This window comes from Aulonocara sp. 'chitande type north' Nkhata Bay, linkage group LG12 (genome assembly GCF_057382095.1).
Source record: "Aulonocara sp. 'chitande type north' Nkhata Bay isolate Kocher_YH1m ecotype deep benthic linkage group LG12, A_spYH_male_GT1.1, whole genome shotgun sequence".
Lineage (NCBI taxonomy): Eukaryota > Metazoa > Chordata > Actinopteri > Cichliformes > Cichlidae > Aulonocara > Aulonocara sp. 'chitande type north' Nkhata Bay.
Genome location: NC_141355.1, coordinates 35,792,354 through 35,815,496, shown reverse-complemented (window position 1 = coordinate 35,815,496; position 23,143 = coordinate 35,792,354). Strand labels below are relative to the sequence as shown.

At 38.9% G+C, this 23,143-nt stretch overlaps 1 long non-coding RNA gene across 1 annotated transcript in view; it reads left to right on the top strand.

Annotated features, from left to right (window-relative positions):
• The window catches only part of LOC147317980 (uncharacterized), a 69,388-nt gene that overhangs the window by 32,270 nt on the left and 13,975 nt on the right, over window positions 1–23,143 (top strand). Inside the window, exon 2 of the long non-coding RNA XR_015131913.1 lies at window positions 22,019–22,080. This is a non-coding gene — a long non-coding RNA (uncharacterized LOC147317980). The remainder of the gene's footprint in view (window positions 1–22,018; window positions 22,081–23,143) is intronic.

The window sequence follows — 23,143 nt, the reverse complement described above, 5'->3', positions numbered from 1 at the left end:
ATACAAGAATTGTGGCAATGCAAATGACAATGCATGGTTGCCATGACTTCAGGAGTTTCCCCTTGTCCTGGGTTAAATGTGTACAGATGAACTGCAGGGTTTTATTAGCATCTGACTGCTCTTAAAGAGCTGATCACATACTAGGAACAGAGCTGAACTAGGGATGCCATTCCACTTTCTATTAATTCCACACGCTGGCTACAGTTAAGCCGGGGTGTGTTCACTGGAAAGCTTTGATTGAATAGGAATGAATTGACTTAAACAGCTAAAATTTTTCTCTACACCTGTACCTACACAAAGAACCTCACATATTTGTTGTGACAATGCAGTTATTTTTTTTTGCACGATGATTGGTTGATTAAAAATTTGCAGCATTGACTCCTTTCTTGGCGCCCATTAAAAATGACAAAAAGACATTAAAAGCGGTAGGGAATAAGATAAGATAAGATAACCTTTATTAGTCCCACACGTGGGAAATTTGTTTTGTCACAGCAGGAAGTGGACAGTGCAAAAGTTATGAGGCAAAAATTAGAATACAATAAGAATAAATACAGTACACAACTGTACAGAATAGAATAAAATAAAATACTATATACAGTAGAATAAAATAAAATAAATATACAATAAGATAAAAATAGAATACAAATACAAATACTATATACAACTGAGTAAAAATACAACGATGACAGAAAGGATTATTGCATATGTATGGATGTGTGTGCTTGATCAGTTAAAGTCTTTATTATGGAGTCTGACAGCAGTGGGGAGGAAAGACCTGCGAAATCTCTCCGTCCCACACCGTGGGTGCCGCAGTCTCCCACTGAAGGAGCTGCTCAGTGCTGTCACAGTCTGCTGCATGGGGTGGGAGATGTTGTCCATCAGGGATGACAGCTTAGCTGAATCGATGGATGAATAGAAGGATGCTGAAAACTTCCATGAGAAAAGTATTTACCTTATTTTGTTTTGATAATAAAAACATTGTTATAGTATTTTGCAAAATGTTCTGCAACCTCTGAGTTCATGTTCTGGTTAGCATGATCTTCTCAGAGGTCGCCTGGGCTCTCCAGAGCAGGAGGAGGACTACCTGCTGCAGTCCAACAGGGTAGAGTCAGAATCTGTCCAATCGTGGGGACATTTATGACAACCATAACAGAAGGCAATGAATGAAAATGAAAAATTGTCCTCACAAATAATTAACTAAATATGTCTCAAAATAAATAAACAATTTTGTAAATTAAAAATGTGCATCTAACAGCAAACAAGCAGAGCAGATATCACTGTTGAGGTCATCTCAGGCACAGGTATAGCTGTGAACACAGAGGTCATTTTTTTTGTGAGGGGTGGCCAATCAGAAGAGCGTGGAGTTAAAGAGAGGAGAATGGAGTAAAAAATGAGTAATTTAGCATACATGCTGAGCTTTTGCAGAAAGGTCCAGTGTAACATACGGATGAATTTGCTGTGAATCTAATGTAGTAGAGTCAACTGAAGTTGTGGCTGGAAATCATCATTAGAAGTACCCATGATAGAAGTATGTCAAAAACACAAACAAGAGCTGCTTTTTGCAGTGTGGTCTTGAAAGTGGCTGCAGTGTTTGAATGTGTGTGTGCTGAAGCTGAGCATGTGTGGGAACCAAAGCGATAAGAAGTTGCTGGGCCTATCTACAATCACAGTGAAAACAGCCCGTTCATGCTGGTGGTTATTCTTAGAACCGAGGAAAAGAGCCTGGAGTCACGAGGACTCACCTGACTGCTATCACACACGTTCAAATTCAAGGAAAACCTAAACATCCGACCCCTGCAGGGAGGGAATTTGCTTTTCTGCCGGCTTGGTTTGGGTCCGTTCGTCCTCTTGGCGTGAAGAGTCACAACAGAGCAATGCACAGTTTAGAAATTATGGAAGTGGATTGCTGGAATGGGCATTTCAACCAAAAATGCTATTTGACATCCACTGTGACTACTCAACTTAAAACATCAAGAAAGAGAAGAAACGGCTAAATATACATTTTTATAAGCTCCTTTCTATGGTGACAGTGCCTCATAAATAGGGACTGAAGATATTCTAGTACGAGGAGGTGGCCCAGTGCTGTGCTACATCAACTTTAATTAGTCTCTTATATACAGCTACATACTGTATATCTGTTACCACAGACAGATGTATGTATAAACAGACAGGAACAAACCACAGACATAAAGATTACAGCTGTGTAAACAGTTCTGAAAGGCAGAAATGAGTTGAGATTAAGTTTAGTACACCAGCCAAATACAGTTTTTCAGGGTAAAGCGACTCTCCGCCCCAAAGTCTGTCACTTAAGCAGGAAGCTCACTGATCCCCTGCAGACTTCCAGTCCTATAGAGGTTTGTGGGAAAACGTCCCTCAGAGTTGACCTCTGCAGACACTTTCCTGAGTTTACGTGCTCAGTCACTTATTTCACATCGGATTGAATAAAAGAGTTCATTTTGTAAAGTTTGGTTATTCTGAGTTTCAGAAAAGAGGATGGTCAGTGGCTAGAAGCTGCGATTGACAGCTCGGATCCATCTCTGGCTTTTCTCGTGGTGGGTACGTGCATCTTTTACACTATCTTCAAGGTTCAAGGTTCTTTATTTGTCACATGCATAGTTATACAAGTATAACACACAGTGAAATGTAGCCTGACACGCTCCTCGCCATGTGCAAAAAATAAATAAATAAATAAATATATATATATATACACACACACACACACACACACACACACACACACACACACACACACACACACACACACACACACACACACATATATTGGGTGACTGTGCAGTGGATCTGTATCTGTGGAAAGTTTCCACAGTTTGTCTGTGAACCAGTACCAGGGTAAAAGGCAGAAAATCATATCGATCAGTTCCCAGCAAGTCTGAGGCCAAGAGTATATCTGTGTGAGTATTAATGTTAAGAGGTAATAATAAACTGACAGAAACGATGCAGATCAGAGGTTGGGTACGATCATATGCAGAACAACCTCCCCGCATTTTATTTTACTATAATTTTCCCAAATACAATAATGATAAGCAGCTAACTTATGACGTCCCCTTGTTACTGTTTCTTTTCAGCAGCTGTTAAATTCAGTTTATTCCATTTATAGGGTGGCATCAGTTTTTAGGATCATAGGATGGCCGCACGTTTCTTGGGAGACTCGTGTGTTTTGGAAACGAGACAAAATTAAACCAGGAGATTAAAATGTGGTGTAAAAATGCTGCGTAGTCCAATATGAAGTGGGACGCCTGTTTACACGGATCTTAATTTGATTTATGGATGTTCAGGACCTTCATTAAATTAGTTTTATTATTATTATTATTATTATTATTATTATTATTATTATTATTACAGCACAGTGTTGTCTGGCCTTGATAATCAGCAGTGTTTACTCTTGTTATCTGGGTCTCACACACATACACAGACACACACACAGACAGATTACATCATGCTGCTGTTAATGAATTCTATTATTGTCTGCCACAGAAGACGAGAGAAAAAGGTGTGTGGGGAAACAAGTTTATGTATGTGCTTGCAGTTTTTCTCCTGAGCAGCGAAGGTGAGGTCAGTTTTCTAATCCTCACTTAAGTTTTATTAGTGTCCAGACTCTTAAACTTCAAAATAAGGGTTAGACACTTCAAAATAAGAAGTAAGCATAGATTTCTGTAGAAGTAACTAATGCAGAGAGGCTCAGCTAATTGTTGTTTGTAAGTTGTAGGAAAGAAGAAAAATGATTTGTGCGTAGATCTAAACAAACAAGATCACTTTATTTCAGATTGCAGGACTTTAAATTTCCTTGTCCAGATTAAATATTTACAGACTTGACTTTTTTTAAAAGAGTGCGGTCTGAACTCTGCAACACCATGAGGCCAACGTCTCACACAGAAAGCTGAAATTCCCCAGTTTCCCTCCAGCTTTATTATCCATACTTCCTGTCATTCTTCAGCTCTCTCGCTTACATGGGCTGTCTTTGTTCTCACTGGTCAAGCACACTTTTAACCTGACTTTTTCATTCAAGTAAGATGACTAGCACTTCCATAAAATGGAGCATTGTGTTTGCATTTCTAAGTGCAAAAAGAAATGTGACTGAACTACTCGGTTTACTTAAAGGAGCTCTGCATAATCTCAGAAAAATCATTGTTTTTAATGGAAGTCAGGGCTGCGGAGGGAACTGCAGTCAGGATTCTGTTGCTTGCACTTGCACGCAACTCACACTTTCATTGGCCAGAACAGTGATACGTTGCACTATTGAATGTACCTCTTTTCCGCTAGCATCGACTTGACTCAGTATCTGTTGTTTTCCATTATCACCCCAATGTGGTTTCGGGTTGCTAAGTCGTGTAGATCATGTATTTGCTGCCCAGTCTGCGACTTTTGTCAGACTTTGGGTAAAATGTGATTGCGTGTAACTATTTCGCTCACTGCTGAGTGTCAAAATTTTGCAGAGTTGATTCTTGTGAAGGAGTCGGTCTCATGACTCATCCATGGACGTCACTCCCAGGCTAATCAGTGGCATGCAGTCTGCTGACATCACATTCGAGTAGATGCTAGCCGAAAAGAGGTCAGCAACTGAAAGGCCAGCATGCATGTTGGGTAACTCTCTCTCGTGTTTTGCACCAAATTAACTCACTCAGGGCTAATCAGGGGGAGCTGCTCCATCCCTGCAAAACAAAAGGATGCTTCAAAGAATCAGCTCATAATAAAATAACTACGCACAGCTTCTTCTAGACAGAAAAGGCAAACAAGTGTTTGCATCACATCGTGGTGGTTGAAGGAGTCTGCTGCTGCTCGCTTGATGGAACAAAAATGGTGGATGCCATAAAGTGTCTCATACTAAAGTTGAACTACAACACGTGTCCACGTCCCTACAGTCAAAAATGTGACAAACGCGTTTACATTTTTGGGCTACAAAAATGTAAACGCGTTCATTCATGTGCAGCTATCTCTGCCCCATGAAACCAGAACTCCAGAGAGTAGTTTTAGGAATTCTTTGCGTAAGTTTGAAGCACGTCTGTTGGTTTAATTATATGATTTAAATATGGATTTATTTAACAAGCTTTGAGTATGTGCTAAATATGCTGGATCGTGTCATAACAAAATACCAAACTAAAGACGAAGAAGCGAAGATCAAATGAATAAAACAAAGTGATATTTTAAAGCAGTTTCTCCCTCTCTGTAGCTTTTTTTTTTTTTTTTTACATTCAGTCTTTCCGCGAGCAGCAGATGGTTCTGGCTCTTCTTTTTAAATGAGGCGTGTTAACAATTTAAACAAACCATTTTAGGAAAACTAAAGAGTTGAACGTAGAGACATTTAATGTTTGTGTGTCATACAAATATGCCAAACATCTGCGTGTTCTTTGATTTGCACTGTGTATTGACTTTGTTAACTACATCAAAGCATTTCTCCTCGAGCGCTCGTGGTGGCAGCTTTAAAGAGAGAGACAAAGTGTTTCTCCTTCACTTTTCCCTGTCAGCTCTCCAGTCACACACCTGCTTCTTATCACGCTAATATTACAGGCTTCCCAGGAACAAACAGTTATTTCTTGGACGTGGTTAGATGGCAGTGCATTCTTCATCTTATCTGCTTGTTATGTAAGCCCGAGTTCGTAGAATTTATGAGCTCATGGTGGATTTTTTAGCAAAAACACGGAATTAAGGAAAATACAAACGCAATGTGAAACGTCACATTGAAGCAGATACATGTGCTGTCATTTTTTTTGACAACACACTTAGTGTCTTTGGTTCTGTATGCATTGAACAAACTGTACATTAACAAAGACACTCTTGGCTTCTCCTGTATTTACGAAGGAGTTGCCACAGCGAATAAATTCTCATATTTGATTTGTCACAGACTCTAATGTCAGCTGTCCTTCCTGATGTAACCCACCCATTTCATTCTGTTAACTGAGTTAGTTTAAGTGCTTTCTGAGGGATATTAGGCTTCAGTCACTGGTTCAAGCTGCAGGGAGAAGGGTCATACTAAAAGATTGCACTGTAAATGGATGCAACATTTTTCAAGCTTGTTTTTATTACTGATAGATGAAGGATGTGATGCTTTGGGGGCATCCACACAGGAAGTGACTAGCAGCGGCTTAACAATAGAAGAGACCATCAAAAAGTGGCGTTTGCAGCATCTGACCGGTCTAAAAGGGGGGTTTCATTCAATTCGTTCCACAGAAAATGATCCCTCCGAGTGCCACCTACTCTAATCAGTGACACAATCGGATCATGAGAAAATGGTGATCAAAAATCTATAAAGAACATAAAAAAATATAACAGCAAAAGGCAACACTGCTGGAAAAAGGACACGCGATGAATGCTGGAGTGCACAGGGAGTAGTAAAATAAACCTAATTCAAGTTAATTATTTTATCACTGAGTGCGCTGATGGTGGTGCTGATGTTCATCTCTAAGGTGATGGCTTCACATTAGAGCTCTGAAGCTTTAAACTGGTGCCATTTAAACATTAAAGCTTACAGCCTAAAGGAGACGCCGGGTCGGTGACGTTACTTTGATTTAACAGATAAAACAACATTTATACATTTTGTAAGTTTTCAGATTGATATGTGCACGTTCCTGTGAGAATGTGATGCACAGTGGAATCCTGACCAACGGCCATAATGATATCCTCCGCCTGTCACGTGGACGATTCATCTGTAAGGTAGTGAGTTGAACACATCATAGGGTGCCGCTGTTGAGCTGCATAGACACTGTAGATTTGCGCAATTTTGACCATTTGTCCTCTACAGGACACCGTAGTTCAAGTTTCTTGTTTGCACGAGCGCCATCTTGGCTCAATGTTTTCTGTGATTGCTTTGCAAGGGCCAGCAGCAGAGCTGGTTTATGGTTTATGCCCCAGCATCTAAATAAACGGTGCCATCCAAGCCACAAATTGAACGCCTATATCCGACTGGTCTCTCTACTGTGCACCCCAATCCAAGACAAAATTACACAAGGTAGAGTCCGGTTGGGTTACACACAATCATGAGTACTAACGCTGGTTGTAATTGTGTATCCACCAGGAGGAGCAGTGTGGAGGAGCATTCATTCATTTACAGCAGGGGTAGGCAACTCCAGGCCTCGAGTGCCGATGTCCTGCAGGTTTTAGATGTGTCCTTGATCAAACACAGCTGATTCAAATTGCTAAATGACCTCTTCAACATGTCTTAAAGTTCTCCAGAGGCCTGGTAATGAACTAATCATTTGATTCAGGTGTGTTGACCCCAGGGTGAGATCCAAAAGCTGCAGGACACCGGCACTCGAGGCCTGGAGTTGCCTACCCCTGATTTACAGGGTTCATACACACTTGCACTCCGATTGCACAGCAATATGTATGTGTGTTTATTTCTGCCAGAAATATGCGGCGCTTTGTTCTAAACATTTCAAGTGATTAATAATTTCAGTGAAACGCTGCTGTAGGACAGAACCACGAAGCTCTGGCGCTGTGCTCATAGCTGCTGGTAATCCTCACCATCTACAAGTTCCAAATAAATTCACAGTCATAGCGGAAAATATCAAAGCTCTGCCTGCTTACTAAAGTTGCCCACTATGAATCACCTGTAGTTTCTAAACTCCCCATCTGTGCTCTGCACATCTCTGATAAACTGCTGCAGTAATTTTAAGGCCAAGACCAACTTTTACAAACCGGTAAGAGCGCAGACTATCATTAGCATCACAGTGAGTTCCTTTGTCACACATTAGGTAATCGTTGAAACAACTCTCCAACCTCACAGAAGGCCAACAACTTCCAAACCCCTGCACAAATATTCTCTCTCATCTCATCACTGTGATTTTAACACATGTAAACAGTATTTCAGGAATCACTGACAGAAAGTATTTACAGGACAGAATCAGAAAGACTTTATTTATCCCCAAGGGGCAATTAACATGCAACAGAGCAGCATGACGTTGAAGATATCAGTTTTCAATCGTTTTCATCCACACTGAAAATGCTGCCTTCCTGTATTGCGCATGTGTGAAACGTAAGACAATTCGACCTGCCTCATTTCTGTCTGTCGTTAATTTAATTTCTGGCTCTTTGAAACGTCACGGCAAAATGTCGAGTAAAAGCACCGAGTTTTTTAAATGGACTAACAATGAGGTGGAGTTGTTGCTGCGAGTAATACAAAAGTTGCAAAAGTGAGTTAGAATTAAAGAATTTGAAGAAAAGCTATCTGGAGCATGTACAGACTGACTTTAATCTTTAATGGGGCTGTCAACATTGAGAGCAAACAAAACAACTGCTGCATAATGCCCTCCATAATCTTCGTTTAATTGGTCACATGACTGCAACACATGACTAAAATACGTCATCGTTTTCGCCTCCATTTTCGTTGTCCACACTGCGACACAAAAACGGCATTTTCAAATGAAGTACTGACCTTACTTTGAGTTTGATTCCATAAAAAGTGACATTAGCATCCGTTGTGCGTGGGAAGAAAACTTATTTTTACAGTGAAAAAAACCCCCTAAACTTCCAAGCAAGCACCAAGTGCGCTACCACGTAATGGGAAATTCACAGAGAAACTCGCGGATTCTTCAACTGACCGCGGCACACCTGCACCAGGGCAAACCTCCGCCTACTGCAGTCCTGCTTTACAGGTGAAAATAGAACAACAGGAGCGCTAGTCTTTGATTTTATTTATTTTCTGCTGTGTTTTACTTGCATCTAATTGAAAGACTGAGTGTAAACACAAAAACTATTTTATTTTATGTGCTGGAATGTGCAGAAAATAGGTTTAAATGTCTTCCAGTCAGTGAATGTTGCATATAATTAAATTTTTGCTTAATGCATAAAGTTAAAAGATTAAAACTAATAAAACAAGTTTTAATAAGAGACTTTTCTATTTGATTACATTTTGTATGATGGATTATGCAGAATTGGGCTGAAAGATCTATTGCTTTATGACCTATTCAGGTTGTAAATCGTGTTTTTAAAAACTAAGTAATTAATTACTTTAGAAAATAAGTAATCAGTAAAGTAACGGGATTACTTTTTTGGGGAAGTGATATAGATATAGATATAGATAGATATAGATAGATAGATAGATAGAGATATATATCTCAGACTTCACTATTTAGTCTGAGATTTTGATTCAGAGTTGTTACATGAATATATCCTGATCTCATTATTTAGCCCCCTAAAGGTCCTCTTTAAGCAGAGAGGCTAGCAAAACAGTCCTTTTTTAGCCCGTGTTAGGCTACTCTTTAAATAGTGGAATGATCATAAAACATGCAGACACAAGTGGAGTATAATAAAGTAGCAGAAAATGGAAATAGTTGAATAAAATTCAAGTAGCCTGGGAAAAATGTAAACCACACTTCTTTAAACTGCAGCACTTTGGCAAAAACAAAGCTACATGTGGAAGCCCTGATGAGCCTTTAGTGAGCTGATGGGATATCCCACTGACAAATTAACAACAGCAGCCAAAAATCCAGAGTACACACTCCCTTTAAGGGTTTCTTCACAGATCATAATGAGTCTTTTCATCACCGTTAAACTCACATTCCTCCTGCCAAGCTCGACAAATGAGATTGTTGTGCAGCTTTGGCAGAAACACACCATTGCTGTCATGTTAACAAAGCTGTTTTCACTTTGAATTGATTTGAATAAATGTTGTAATAACACTCAGCACTGTCCAATTCCACTCAGCGTTGCTCTTTTCTGCGGTGAAATCATATTAACCGCCCTGCTGTTTGTTTTCTTTTTCTGACTCGAGCACAGAGTTTTATGTGAGGATGTCATCTTACTGAAAGACGTAGCGATGTTTGCTAACAGCCTTTGTGAGCGTATGACCACAGACCATGTTCGACAGCAGGCATCACTTCCAGTAACACTTCGTTGTTTTACCCGCCTGATATCTGAGAGTCATTAAACTGTCATCTGTTCATCTGCTGCAGCTACAGATTGTGTAAAAATAAACTGAAATCCAATGCAGATAGTTTTATTTGATTATTGCATAAAGTGGATTGGGTGATTTGATCCTAACAAACCAAATATGGAGCAAAGAGGATCTTTGTGTGAGACGATGTTGGACACTTTCTGAACAGTAGTCACAACTTCTGAATCCTCAGAGAAAATAAATAAATAAAATAAACATAAATTATTTGGGTAATAGTTCTTGCATCAGTTATATAAAAGACAGATTTTATATTGCAACTTTTCCAACTCTAAAAAAGGGCTCATCCTGTAGTATCAGTGTACAAATGTTCTTGTGACTTACAAACACTAGAGAAAAGATGGGACAGAAACTGTCTTTTAACCAGGAAATATTGGTTGCTGATGATTGGATGATTTTTTTTTTTCCATCTTTTTGGCAAACAATTACAGTACTTGCAAAGGTCCACTGATTATCCAGAGGTTGAGCACACAACATCCTCAACCTCTGGGTGACTTTTGATTGCAAGGCGGTTGCACAGCTCACCTTGTTGGAGGCACTGGTTGGAAATTTGTGGAGGTGGCAGCAGATTTGCAGAAAACAGACATATTATTCTGCTGCTGGTGGAAAATGCAGCACTAAAAGGGACTCCATGTCTGCTCTGCTGGCCTCTCATTTCAGTGGTTACCAGTTAAGAACAAAATTGCCTTTAAGATTCTTTAATTTGCTTTTTAAATTGCATTTATACTGGTATCAGATTACGTTGCTAGGACTTTATTTATAAAACTGACCTTTTGTCTTTTTTGCTCTTGAGTGTGATTTAATTAAGTAGTTATTTATGAAACGTTACTCTGACGTTGAAAAGATCTTATCTGTCAGCAAAGTGTAGGTTTGACGTCAGTTATTTTCCAGCTGGTTTTCCAGTGGGACTGCTTTTCAGGACCATTAAATATATTTAAACATGGCTACTCTGACATCACATATTGGTCGGTAAAGTCTCGAAGCGCCCGGCTGAGTGGAGAGGGGTGAACTTGACTGGAAAACTGGACACAACTGGTCCTTTAATGTTAGCTGGTTACTTCAGGGGCAGTTTATCAGATAAGCTAGCAACGTTACACAAGCCAGTGCTAACATAATTTAAATGTATTTATTGTTTCTTTAACAGAAACAGTCTACAATGGTGCAGCACATTATTTGTTTAACTTTCCAGGAAATCATTCACAAGTGGACACAAGCACCAAAACAGCCGCACATACTTTTTCTGACTCATCATCTGATAAAGGTCATTTGCAGCTATTTGAAAATTCAAGATATCAGCTGACTCTGGAAAGAAAATATCACGAGATAACCACACTTATGCGTCTGTTTTCAAGTCCTACATGTTTGTAAAGAAGTTGTTTTTAGAAAAGTGACATTACTTAGAAGTTTCTTTCTAATAATAAGTATCATGTAAACGCTTTACATTTTAAAAACGGTACAAAATGATTATTCTTACATTTGGTTTCTGCAGAGTAAATAAAGATGGCCACGACCATTCTCGTTTTTTTTCCTTCTGTTCTTGCTCCCCACCTTTCTGTCCCAAAAGCGGCAGCAGTCGGGTTCAATCTATTATTCAGTGAGGTTTCTCTGCGGCATGCAAACAGAGCATCAATAATGGAACCAGCAGCTAATGAGTCACCGAATACTGCAGGAGCATAATCTATGGGCCACAATGGAGGATATGGACCATGTGTGGACAAAAATCAGTCGCACTGTGAGAAGTGTGCAAGGAGCTGAAACTAACAAGGCTCTCTGCTCTGCTCATTGGGAGGACTCCTTTGTAGCTGCACCGCACAGGCGACTGGTTTCTGTGGTGTTCAGCTGTACAGGGCCTCTAGAAAGTAATCCTGCTAATCAATCACTAAAATAATGTGACAACACGGCAAATGGATTTTTTCTCTGCATTGAGTAAATGGTCGTAACAGCTCTTTGTCATGTGGGTCTGCTGTTCTGTACTGTAAACAAAAATAAGAAGAAAACAGAAAAACTAATCCTGGAGTGACTGTTTACACAGGTTCAAACAGGGATGCTAATCTGAGGTTCCCCAAACCGATGCCATCCTCGTCCTGTCTGTGAAAATCACAAATGTGAGTAGAGACATGATTTTTTTAATAAATAAAGAGAAACTTGGGTGTAAAACTTAAACAAAATCAAAGAAAGTTAATGTTATAATCCCACATGTGATTGAAACCTAATGAATGTTGTAGTACATGATGTTTAACCCAATATGCATTCAACTGCTCACTATAAAATAATTGTTTCCCCCTTAAATTACACCTATTAATGAATTAATATTAATTAATATTAAATTAGTTGTGACACAATTGTAAGTAAAGTGGTAGGTATATATTTGCATATACCTACCACTTAAGCAATGGTGCACGAACACCCACTAACAGTGCAACAGGTGCAAACACACATCAGTCGAGTAAATTCATCCTGCTGTGCTGATCTGTATTTACTAAAATGGAGCCAACACACCTTCAACTGTTACCATATAAGAGTGAAAATTTCTGTTCCTTCGGGCGGTTGCTGGCTTTTCCTGAATGATAGATATTTTTATTCAGTGTATCTGAGATACAGGTTGGTTACAGTGCTGCTGTCTTTAGATGAAATAAAGCAGTTAAAGCTCCTGCACAGTGTTACCGGCTCTGGTTCTGTGGTTTCATTAATATTTCAGGTTCAGGTCTTCCTGCTGCTGCAGAGGAAGTCGAGACATCAGTTCTTGGTCGAATAGTGTGAAATCTATTTTTAATAATTTCAGTTTTGTCTCTTTGCACATAGACTTTAGTTGTGTGATTTTTCCATTGACTGACTGCTTTTTTTCACTGGGGTGTATGAACATGAACTTTAACCATTTTATTCTGTTTATACTTGGACAATTTATCAGAATTGGGACAGATGTTTTTTGTGCATTTGTCCATATTCAAACAAAAGCTGTTGGGCGTCATGTTAGCCATCTTCAGCAGTATTGGCTGCCTCCACGTTTGCAGTTGTGTCCTCAGTGAATGAAGCAGAGAAGTGCTGCTGAATTAAAGAACAAAGTCCAAAGAGACAGCAAAAATTGTACTCAACAATGCTAATTTGTAGGAATTATGAAAATACATTGTTAATTATACATTAGTAACAAATTTCTAAATAAGACACCTGGTTAAGCTTCTTGCAGAAATACACTTGGCATCAGTACTGTGACTCACAGTGTTACTGAAATGGTACCAGCTTGATAGATCTGGGTGCTTTGACAGGGCCTCCGGGTAGAGTTTCTGACTGTGTATTACCAACCTGGCACTCTTTCTTGTGTGAGTTGGCACATAGACCATCAAACACCAATTCTACTCTTGCATGTGTCCGTTGGGCCGTGTTTAGAGTGTAAATCAACAAAAGATTAGATGTAGACGTGTCAGGAAATCAAATCTAGAAGTTCATACATAGATTCTGTTTGTAGCTCGAACAAAGATGCACTGATGAATCACTTTGGCACATTTGATTCAAAAATGATGTTAAATATCTGGAGTCAGTCGTCTCCTGGTTTATGGATAACCCTGTCATAGATAGATATGGGGACAACTGATCAACTGGGATCTGCAAGAGCAAACGAGACCCCAGCTGCAGAACGTGAATTCATGATCATCACAAATGCACAGAGTGGGTAAAAAAACAATATTATCTTGAGGTATTTGTTTTTCTGCTCTGTTCGCTCTCAGTGATTCTGTTGGTTTGCACATCAGAGCTCTGAAAGTTGATATTCTGAGTAACACTGAATGTTACTCAGTGTGCACAGTGGTCTGACACTTTCCCATAGTCTAAAAATAGGAGATGTGAAAATCCCTTTACTCTGTCGCCAGATCAAAGATCACTAAATTAACTTTATTTATTCAAACTAAGTGTTGTTTGTGACTCCTTTGATGAACAGGTGTTACCAAACTGGGCTGTTTGTGGTGTTAGAGCCTTTTTGCCTTATTCTGACAAATAATATACAGACAAGCCATCAAAGAAGAATATGTTATAGTGTTGGTGAGATCATCCATCCATCCATCCATTCATCCTTCCTTCCTCCCTTCCTCCCTCCGCTTATCCAGGGCTGTGTCGCAGGAGCAGCAGCCTAAGCACAGAAGCCCAGACCTCCCTCTCCCAGTCCACCTCCTTTATCTTGTCCGGGGAACACCCAGGCGTTCCCTGACCAGCCGAGAGATATAATCTCTCCAGCGTGTCCTGGGAGGCGCCCAGGAAGCATCTTTATCAGATGCCCGAACCACCTCAACCGGCTCTACTGAGCCCCTCCCGGATGGCCGAACTTCTCACCCTATCTCTAAGGGAGATGCCAGCCACCCTTTGGAGGAAGTTCATTTCCACCGCTTGTATCTGCTTTCTCGTTCTTTCGGTCACTACCCACAGCTCGTGACCGTAGGGACGTAGATTGACCGGTAAATTGAGTGCTTCGCTTTTACCCTCAGCTCTCTCTTCATCATGACGGACCAATTCAAATCAAATCAAATCAAATCAAATCACTTTTATTGTCACATCACATGTGCAGGCACACTGGCACAGCACATGCGAGTGAAATTCTTGTGTGCGAGCCCCACAAGCAACAGAGATGTGCAAACACAACAACACAAACGAGCAAAATACAAGAATGGCCAACCTGAAACTAATAAATATATGTACAATATATAATAGTGTATGCATTTCTGGATGTGTATACTAAATATTTTCCTGTGTGTGTGTGTGTGTGTGTGTGTGTGTGTGTATACACATTTTTACAAATTAAATAGTAAAAAAAAAAAAAAAAAAAAATAATAATAATAATAATAAAATATATAAAATATACAGAGATGAATATGTGCAAAACAAGTGGCATTTATATACAGTGTGGAGTGCATAATGTTGAAGTTCCAGTAGTGAAGCTGAGGTGTCTATGACGTGTTCTGGCCCATTGCTACGATCCTTATACAACTGTTGCAGGAGCTTGGTTCGCATAGCTGGCAGTATGTCGGACTTCCGGTGGGTGATGGACTCTGCCAGGGCTGCCGTTTGTCACTGATTCTGTTCATAATTTTTATGGACAGAGTTTCTAGGTGAGGCCATGTGGTGGAAGCCTTTCACTTTGGTGGTCTCAGAATCTCATCTCTGCTTTTCGCGGATGATGTGGTTCTGTTGGCTTCATCGGGTGATGGCCTCCAGCTCGCACTGGAACAGTTCCAAGCTGTGTGTGAAGTGGTGGGAATGAGAATCAGCACCTTCAAATCTGAGGCCATGGTACTCAGCTGAAAAAGGGCGGAGTGCCCACTCTGGGTCAGGGATGAGCTCCTGCACCAAGTGGAGGAGTTAAAGTATCTCAGGGTTTGTTCATGAGTGAGGGGAGATTGACAGACAGATTGGTGCTGCGGTTGCAGGGATGCAGATGATGTTGGCTAGATTAATTTGAGTAATTATTCAGCTTGCTGGTTAAGCTTGTTGGCATTAGTTGATTAGCTTTACCGTTTCATCCAAATGTGGTCATGTTTGGCTTCAAAAACACAGCTTTTTAAGGCGAATTCTTAAGTTGATGATTGAAAATGCACAGAAAATACAGCAGTTATGGTTCTTTGTACACTTTTGTAGATTTATCTGTAAAATTTGTGAATGAATTGCTTTGTTTGTTAAATAAAAATATTATTGAGACATTATTTCAAAACACAGACGTTTCTACACGGTCCAAAATTTTTGAGCAGTGGCTTACAGGCATAAAAACTCTTCTCTGAGCTTCCTCCTGACTCTCCTTGTTTCTCATGTGTTATCGTTCAGCTGCCTGAGGACGATGGTGGTTACGCAGAGGTCAAAATCAATAACAATTCTACACTTTAAATGGATGTTTTCTGTTTATTACACACCTCTTTTTTTACGCTTCGCTTTCCTTTAAGTCTTCTGTGTTTTACCAAAGACAGCTGCCTTCACTTCAGACCTGATTTTCTGTAACTTCACATAATAGAAAAAGTAAATGAGCTGATTTTTTTATTTTTTTATTTTTTTTAACCAGGTTGCATAATTTTAGATCATCCTCGTGATAAACATGCAGAACCATTTACTGCTGGCGGTTAAAACACAAGGTACCTTTTTGGAGAAGTGCCAGTGTGTTTGGCCGGAGGAGCTCACTGATTCACTGAAGCTGTAACTAAAATAAGCTGAAAACACCCTGTGATAACGGCGTGTATGCAGCCGAATCTTTGGCTCAGACAATAACATGTTTTGTTCACTTCATAATTAAACATTCACCGAATTCAAGGAGACAAAGCCGGCAGTGTTTCTGCAGCTGCAGCGCAGCTCAGTCAGACTGCCGGAGGTTTGCTGCCATCATCTGTTTAATGAAGCCATGCGCCATGTAATTTATGGGTTTGGTCAAATTTTATCACTTAATTTTTTCCAACATTTATAACACCTCGTGTCTTACAGGAAATATTCCAGATTTTAAGGGCTAAAACACACATTTAGTTTCTGTTAAAAACGAAATCAGTTTTACTTCCACTCAAAGAATGACAACCTGAAACTAGAACAAGCTTTTTTTTTGTTCACCATGTTTTACTCTATAACCAGAGTATATATAGTCTATATAACTATATATGGTTTCAATAGCAAAATGAAACCAGTTTAATGTCTGCTATTGTGGGGAATACAAACAGGCACTGATAGCCAGATATTGGTTTTATCTGTTTTATCTTGGAGGGCCTGGATCACAGAGGGTCTTGGGATTGATGCTTTCTTGTTGCTTCATTTCCTGTTCAGCTTGTCAGTGTTGCTGTTGGCAAACAACAGCATCCCTCCTTTAGCTGTAGTGCGTGACATCCAGTTGCTGTGACACTTAATTTCAGTGTTGTAAACTCAGATCATCCATGTGTCTTCATGTGGATTAAGATGGATAGATACCTCACTGATACCACAGCAGAGTAATACAAAGTAAAAATAGTAAAGTCTACAATAAACAATAAACAAACAACAGCTGCATAATACAAAATCTTTTACCTGACAGGTGTGTTTACCTGTCACAGAGTGAAGAGTTATTATACAGCTTTATAAAGCAGTGTTTCCCAACCACTGTGCTGCAGCACATGGGTGTGCCATAGAATATTATCTGGTTCCACCTGATTAGTACTCTAAGCGATCGGCGTGAGTAATGGACAACGGTTACATTCTCTTCCACTAGAGGGCAGTACAACTACCTGCTCTAATTAAATGAGTTGCCAACTGCTAGTAAAACAGAAGAAGACCAAGAAGAAGAGGCACTTGTCTTAAAAACCACGATCCTCCTCAGCTATTCTCTCCTTTCTGAATTTCTTCTCTTTCCTCCTGTTAACTGTTTTTTTTTTTTTGTTTGTTTCTGTTGCATTTCTACTGAACTTTTTTCTTTTTTTACCATCTTCACTTTGTTAGGCTTTCTTCTTGCTGCTTCACATCTTTAGAAGAAAGAAAAAACCTTAGAAAACCTTAAGTCAGATAGACACAAATGAAGAAATACTGACCTCAACCTTCAAAAAGCCTCTCAGGTAAATGTTGTCGGCTCAGTAAGACGACCAGCAGAGGAGGCTGTGGTCTCACAGTAAAACTCGCAGCAGCCTGCACCTTCAAAAAGTCCTGTGAGAAGATTTTTGAAGCTCAGTGTCTGATTTCATTCTGATCTTAAGGAAAAAAGCCAAATAAAATATTATTGTATGACTGTTTTTTTTTTTAAACTAAGATATATAACTATAGTTATCAATTAATTATGGGACAAAAAATATTTATTAATATGTTTCGTAATAAAAAATCAGGGGTGTTGACAAAGGGACTCTGACTGCTGATGAACCGAATAATAAAAAACAGCACAAACACACACAGACACACTGATGCCATTAACTTGGTGCGTATATATAATGTACAGTTTCTGTCTGCGAAATTATGGTTGAAGTGTGAAAGTTTAACCAACAACAGCAAGAATGTTTCTATTATTATTAATATTAGAGCAAAATGTTTTACATTGTTCTTCATGCTCTGGGCCGATGTTTGAGGTGTTTGATTGGGTAAGAACATAAATAAGCAGTATACTTCCTTGCATCGTGGTCCTCGGTGCTCATATAAGATGACAAACTGCCATCAGTGAGGGTGGCATGTGCCCACGTTGCGTAATCCAACACCTTCTGGCTCCTCTCTCAAAGCTAAAAATACCAGCAGGATCTGGATCTCCATCTGATACCATCCTCACAGTCTGCATCTGCATGCTTCCACCTCACACTGAAAAAGAAAAAGAAAACCCCACCCATCCCTTACGACTGCTTTAATCTCACGCAGAGGTGTCGTACTGTAGCTCTGATTGCAGGTCGGCTGTAGGGGATCTCAGGGTGGCTGACGTCGAGGCTTTTCTCCGGCTCATGGTGGTTTTAAGAAGCAGCACTCAGACTGCTGACTGCAAATACTGGATGTAAACAGCACATGTCACACTGTGCCAAAAATCTCACGTTCAGGACTGCAAGTCTGTGCCATTCTTTAACACTCTATCCTCTGCTGCAAACAACAGAACCAGATGGTCGTGAAATACTTTAAAAATTGCACATATATGCCACCATCATTGCTCCAAATGCAGACAATTTTCCCCCTTCAAACTGGAGAATCTTCACCCTCCTGTGCACGGACACAAACTGGTACACGGGGAAGAAGCATGAGCTGCAAAAATGGAGGCAATAACGATTCATTGCATCACACCGTAAGTCATTGTGAAGTTATTCGTTTTGGTCTTCATGGCCTCCCTCTGACTTGTATTTTATTTTAATCTTTTTGCCAAAAAAGTTTGCCACAAAGACTGATATTATCAACCCTAGTATTTTTTTATTTTTATTATTTTTTTAAACGTCGTTTAGTTTTTTTTAGTTAACTTTTATAAGTGTACACAGATAGTTGATGATTTCTCTCTGCATACGTTTGCTGTCTGCGGTGAAATCGCAGTCACAAAGGTCAAGTTTTTTATTTTAATAGTCAAGAATTCAGATTTTCTGGACTTCTGGTTTCAGAAGTGCAAACCTGAAGAGAAACTCTTGACTGTAAACACAGCAGGACTGGTAACACCTGCACACTTACTCCACTTTTCATTCCAGCCTAGATCTTTTTCAGGGTTTTTATCTAGTGAAAATCCAGATTGTTGCTGTGACTTTTTTTCTTTTTCTTTCCCTCAGTATCTTTACAACCATTTCTTAAACTGAGTTTTTCATCAGTTCAAGCTTTCATAACTTTCCACATGATCCCCTGATGAAAAACAGAGAAAAGCCTCAGAAGTATTACAGTTTTTATCAATATGTGTTATGTGCAGTGTTGGTCAAGTTACTTGAAAAAAGTAATCAGTAACTAATTACTGATTACTTCCCCAAAAAAGTAATCCCGTTACTTTACTGATTACTTATTTTCAAAAGTAATTAATTACTTAGTTACTTTTTAAAAACACGATTTACAACCTGAATAGGTGATAAAGCGATAGATCTTTCAGCCCAATTCTACTTTTTCTGCATAATCCATCATACAAAATGTAATCAAATGGAAAAGTCTCTCTTTTTAACTTGTTTTATTAGTTTTAATCTTTTAACTTTATGCATCAAGCAAAGATTTAATTATATGCAACATTCTCTGACTTGAATAAATTAGTTTAACATTTAAACCTATTTTCTACACATTCCCGCACATAAAATAAAATATTTTTTGTGTTTACACTCAGTCTTTCAAATAGATGCAAGTAAAACACAGCAGAAAATAAATAAAATCAAAGACTCAGCGGTCCTGTTGCTCTATTTTCACCTGTAAAGCAGGACTACGGTAGGCGGAGGTTTACCCTGGTGCAGGTGTGCCGTGGTCAGTGGAAGATTCCGCGAGTTTCTCTGTGAGTTTCCCATTACATCGTTGCGCACTCGGCGCTTGCTCGGAAGTTTAGGGGTTTTTTTTCGCTGTAAAAAGAAGTTTTCTTCGCACGCACAATGGACGCTAATGTTTTTGTCACTTTTTATGGAATCAAACTCAAAGTAAGGTCAGTACTTCCACACTTTAAACGCTGCACGCTCATACTCTCTCCCACAATCGATATGTGATCCATTGTTGATCTGCACACAGCTGTTGTCACTAACGGCGCACTCGCTTACGTCACTATCGTGAGACATTCTCGCAAAAAATCACGGTTTTAGTAACGCAGTAACGCAGCGTTCCTACTAGAGATGGACCGATCCGATATTACGTATCGGTATCGGTCCGATACTGACCTAAATTACTGGATCGGATATCGGAGAAAAATAAAAAATGTAATCCGATCCATTAAATATCACGAAAGCACCTCACAAAACTTGCAACACGCCGTAACTCACCTCAGGTTAGCACGTCGGAGCAATATGCATCACGTGATAGAGCGGCTGTGGCATGCGGGACCTGTAGGTGGTCTGGATAGCATTTGGAGCTTCGCTAGCAACCTGGCATTTCATCTCCGACAAAGTTATCCCGAGAGAAGTAAAGCAAGTGTGTAAGTCCATCTCTGAATGTTTGTAAAGCATTCCCACGTTAAGCTTAACGAGCGACTGCCTCTCCTGCTGCTACTTCAATCATGAAACTGCTTAAATGATCAGCTGATCGGCTTTTCTGTAGCGAGTCTCTCTTGTTTGTTTTTGGCCCACTTTGCACCAGAAAGAGGAAACCAGCGGCTGAACAACAGCAGCACGTTTAAGCTTGATACTCGAGGATCTTTTTCTACGTAGCTGACGCTGGTAACTGTGCAGGGGCGGATCTAGCAAAGTTTAGCCAGGGGGGCCGATAGGGCATTAACAGGGAAAAGGGGGCACAAAGACATACTTTTCTTTCTTATTCTCATTTAAAATGTCTAGCTTTTAATAAATAATTATCTGACACCCAAAGTTTTAATTTGATGTAAAACGAATAGAAGTCAATTACTGTATATAGTAACTATTAAGTCTAATATATATACCCTAGTAAGCTATAGTACTTTTTCCTTTGGGAAGGTACCATCTGTGCAGTCTGCAATTTTGTTGAAGAAAGATGTTGAATCTATTTAATATTTCTTGAAAAATAATTGATTTCTGTGCATTTTTTTTCACACTGCATCAAATTAAGGTTGATTACGTCGATTAAGCATCATGAGGTGGAGCGTGAGGGGTGGTTCCCTATTTTTTATTTATTTATTTTTGTTGTTGCTGGGAGTTGGAACCCTATTAGTTAGGTTGCTTAATATTTACGCTAAGTACTCTTTAAAATGCCAGAATAGGGAGAATGGTGTAGGTCTAAGTTTATTAGATTGATCAGTATTGCTGAACTATGAAATATTTTTTTTGTATACAGGTATAACAGAATAGCTTTAGTGTAGTTGTTGTTTTAAACTTGAGTATGAACTTGCAGACTTGCAAAATGCAGCAAGATATTTTAAAAAACAGTTTTGTTGATTAAAAAACACTATATCGGATTCATATCGGTATCGGCAGATATCCAAATTTATGATATCGGTATCGGTATCGGACATAAAAAAGTGGTATCGTGCCATCTCTAGTTCCTACGGGAAAGTAACGGTAATCTAATTACCGTTTTTGCAATAGTAATCCCTTACTTTACTCGTTACTTGAAAAAAGTAATCAGATACACAGTAACTCGCCCATCTCTGGTTATGTGACGTTTGCAATTTCACTAAAGCAGAACAAAGTGCTGCCTTAGGGGAAATGAAAGTTTATTTAAAAGACACATAAACATTTCAGACATGAATCAGCAGGTGAAAACATCAACACTTTGACTTTGATCAGTGATTGTAATAAAACTGAACGTTACCTCGACAGCAGTAACACTGGTTTTAATTCAGTGGAAAATTAAAATGTGTTAAGTCTGTTTTTAGTCTCCTGGCTGTCATGTAGCATCGAGGTGAGATGGAGGAAACATCGGTGGGATACTGGAGACCGAATAAGCATCCTGCAGAGTTACACTCTTTCTACACATTTCTTCTCATTAAGTGCTGCAGCTTTTTATACAAACAGCTGCTTTAAATGTCTTGTTTTGTGCTGCTATCTGATTCTCTCAGTGTGTAATCAGACATTTCTTTCACTCTTTTTCTTCTCTCAGATGTAATTAGCTCCGCAGCAGCTGAGCGTGACTTGGGGAGCGCTCGCCCTGATGAAAAAGAGGTTAGAAGCAAACAACTGGTACACATTTCTACAACTCCTCCTTTTATCCCTTTCTTCTATTCATGTTGCACTTTTAATCAATTTCTCTGTTTTGCTTTGGTGTCACAAATCAGAAAAACACTTTTCATTTTGCACATTAAAGACAAGAAATCCAGATTACAGAGATGTATGGAAGTTCAAGAATGACAAAATAAAGAGGAATTTCAATCCAAGATTTCAGTTTAGTTTAAGAGATTGCAGAACTCCACTCTAAGAGAGATTGCAGACTCAGTTATTAAGGTGTGTTTGCAGATGTGATTAGGTTAGGGTTGGTATAGGGAATTATGAAATGCTGTACATATGACTGAATACTCTGAGTTTGGACTTGTTCTCAAATGGATTACATAGGTGCCTCAGCTCTAAGTGCATAAAAAAGTAAATAATGAAATTTTAAAAAAAAAAGAAGAAATGAATGAAAACAATGTTTTAAAATTAATTTGAAAATAATTTCCAATTTCAAAAAAAAAAAAACATTTGAAAACAAAAAGTGCCTCCTTTGCTTAATGAAGGAGAAATGTGACAATATATAAATAAATAGGTAAATGAATGAATTAATCCAAAATGTGAAGAAAAGATACATTTGAATGGAAAAATAAACATAATAATAATTTTAAAAAGTGTAAATAAATGTAAGTTAATTAAAAAATAATTTAGCATTGAAAAATTAAAAATAATGAACTTATTTGCACAATTAATAGTATTTAATTGAATTATTAATATAACATGTTAATATATTACATTTTTTATCTTATATTTATATTTGACACTCTTTTGTGGGGAAACTATATTAATAACTTATTAATACACTTGTTGAATGTGTGTCTGTGTTTGACTGAGAGCAGCAGATAAGTTGATAACACTAATAATCAGCAGCAAAGAGAAACAGGACAAAAGTTCACAATCTTATGTTATTTTGATCGGACAGATCGTCATCTGGTTACTTATCTGGTTGTTTCTTGTCAAATTGCAGCTTGGTTACAGTTACCATTACCCAACTCAAATTATTATTATTTTTAGCAGCCGT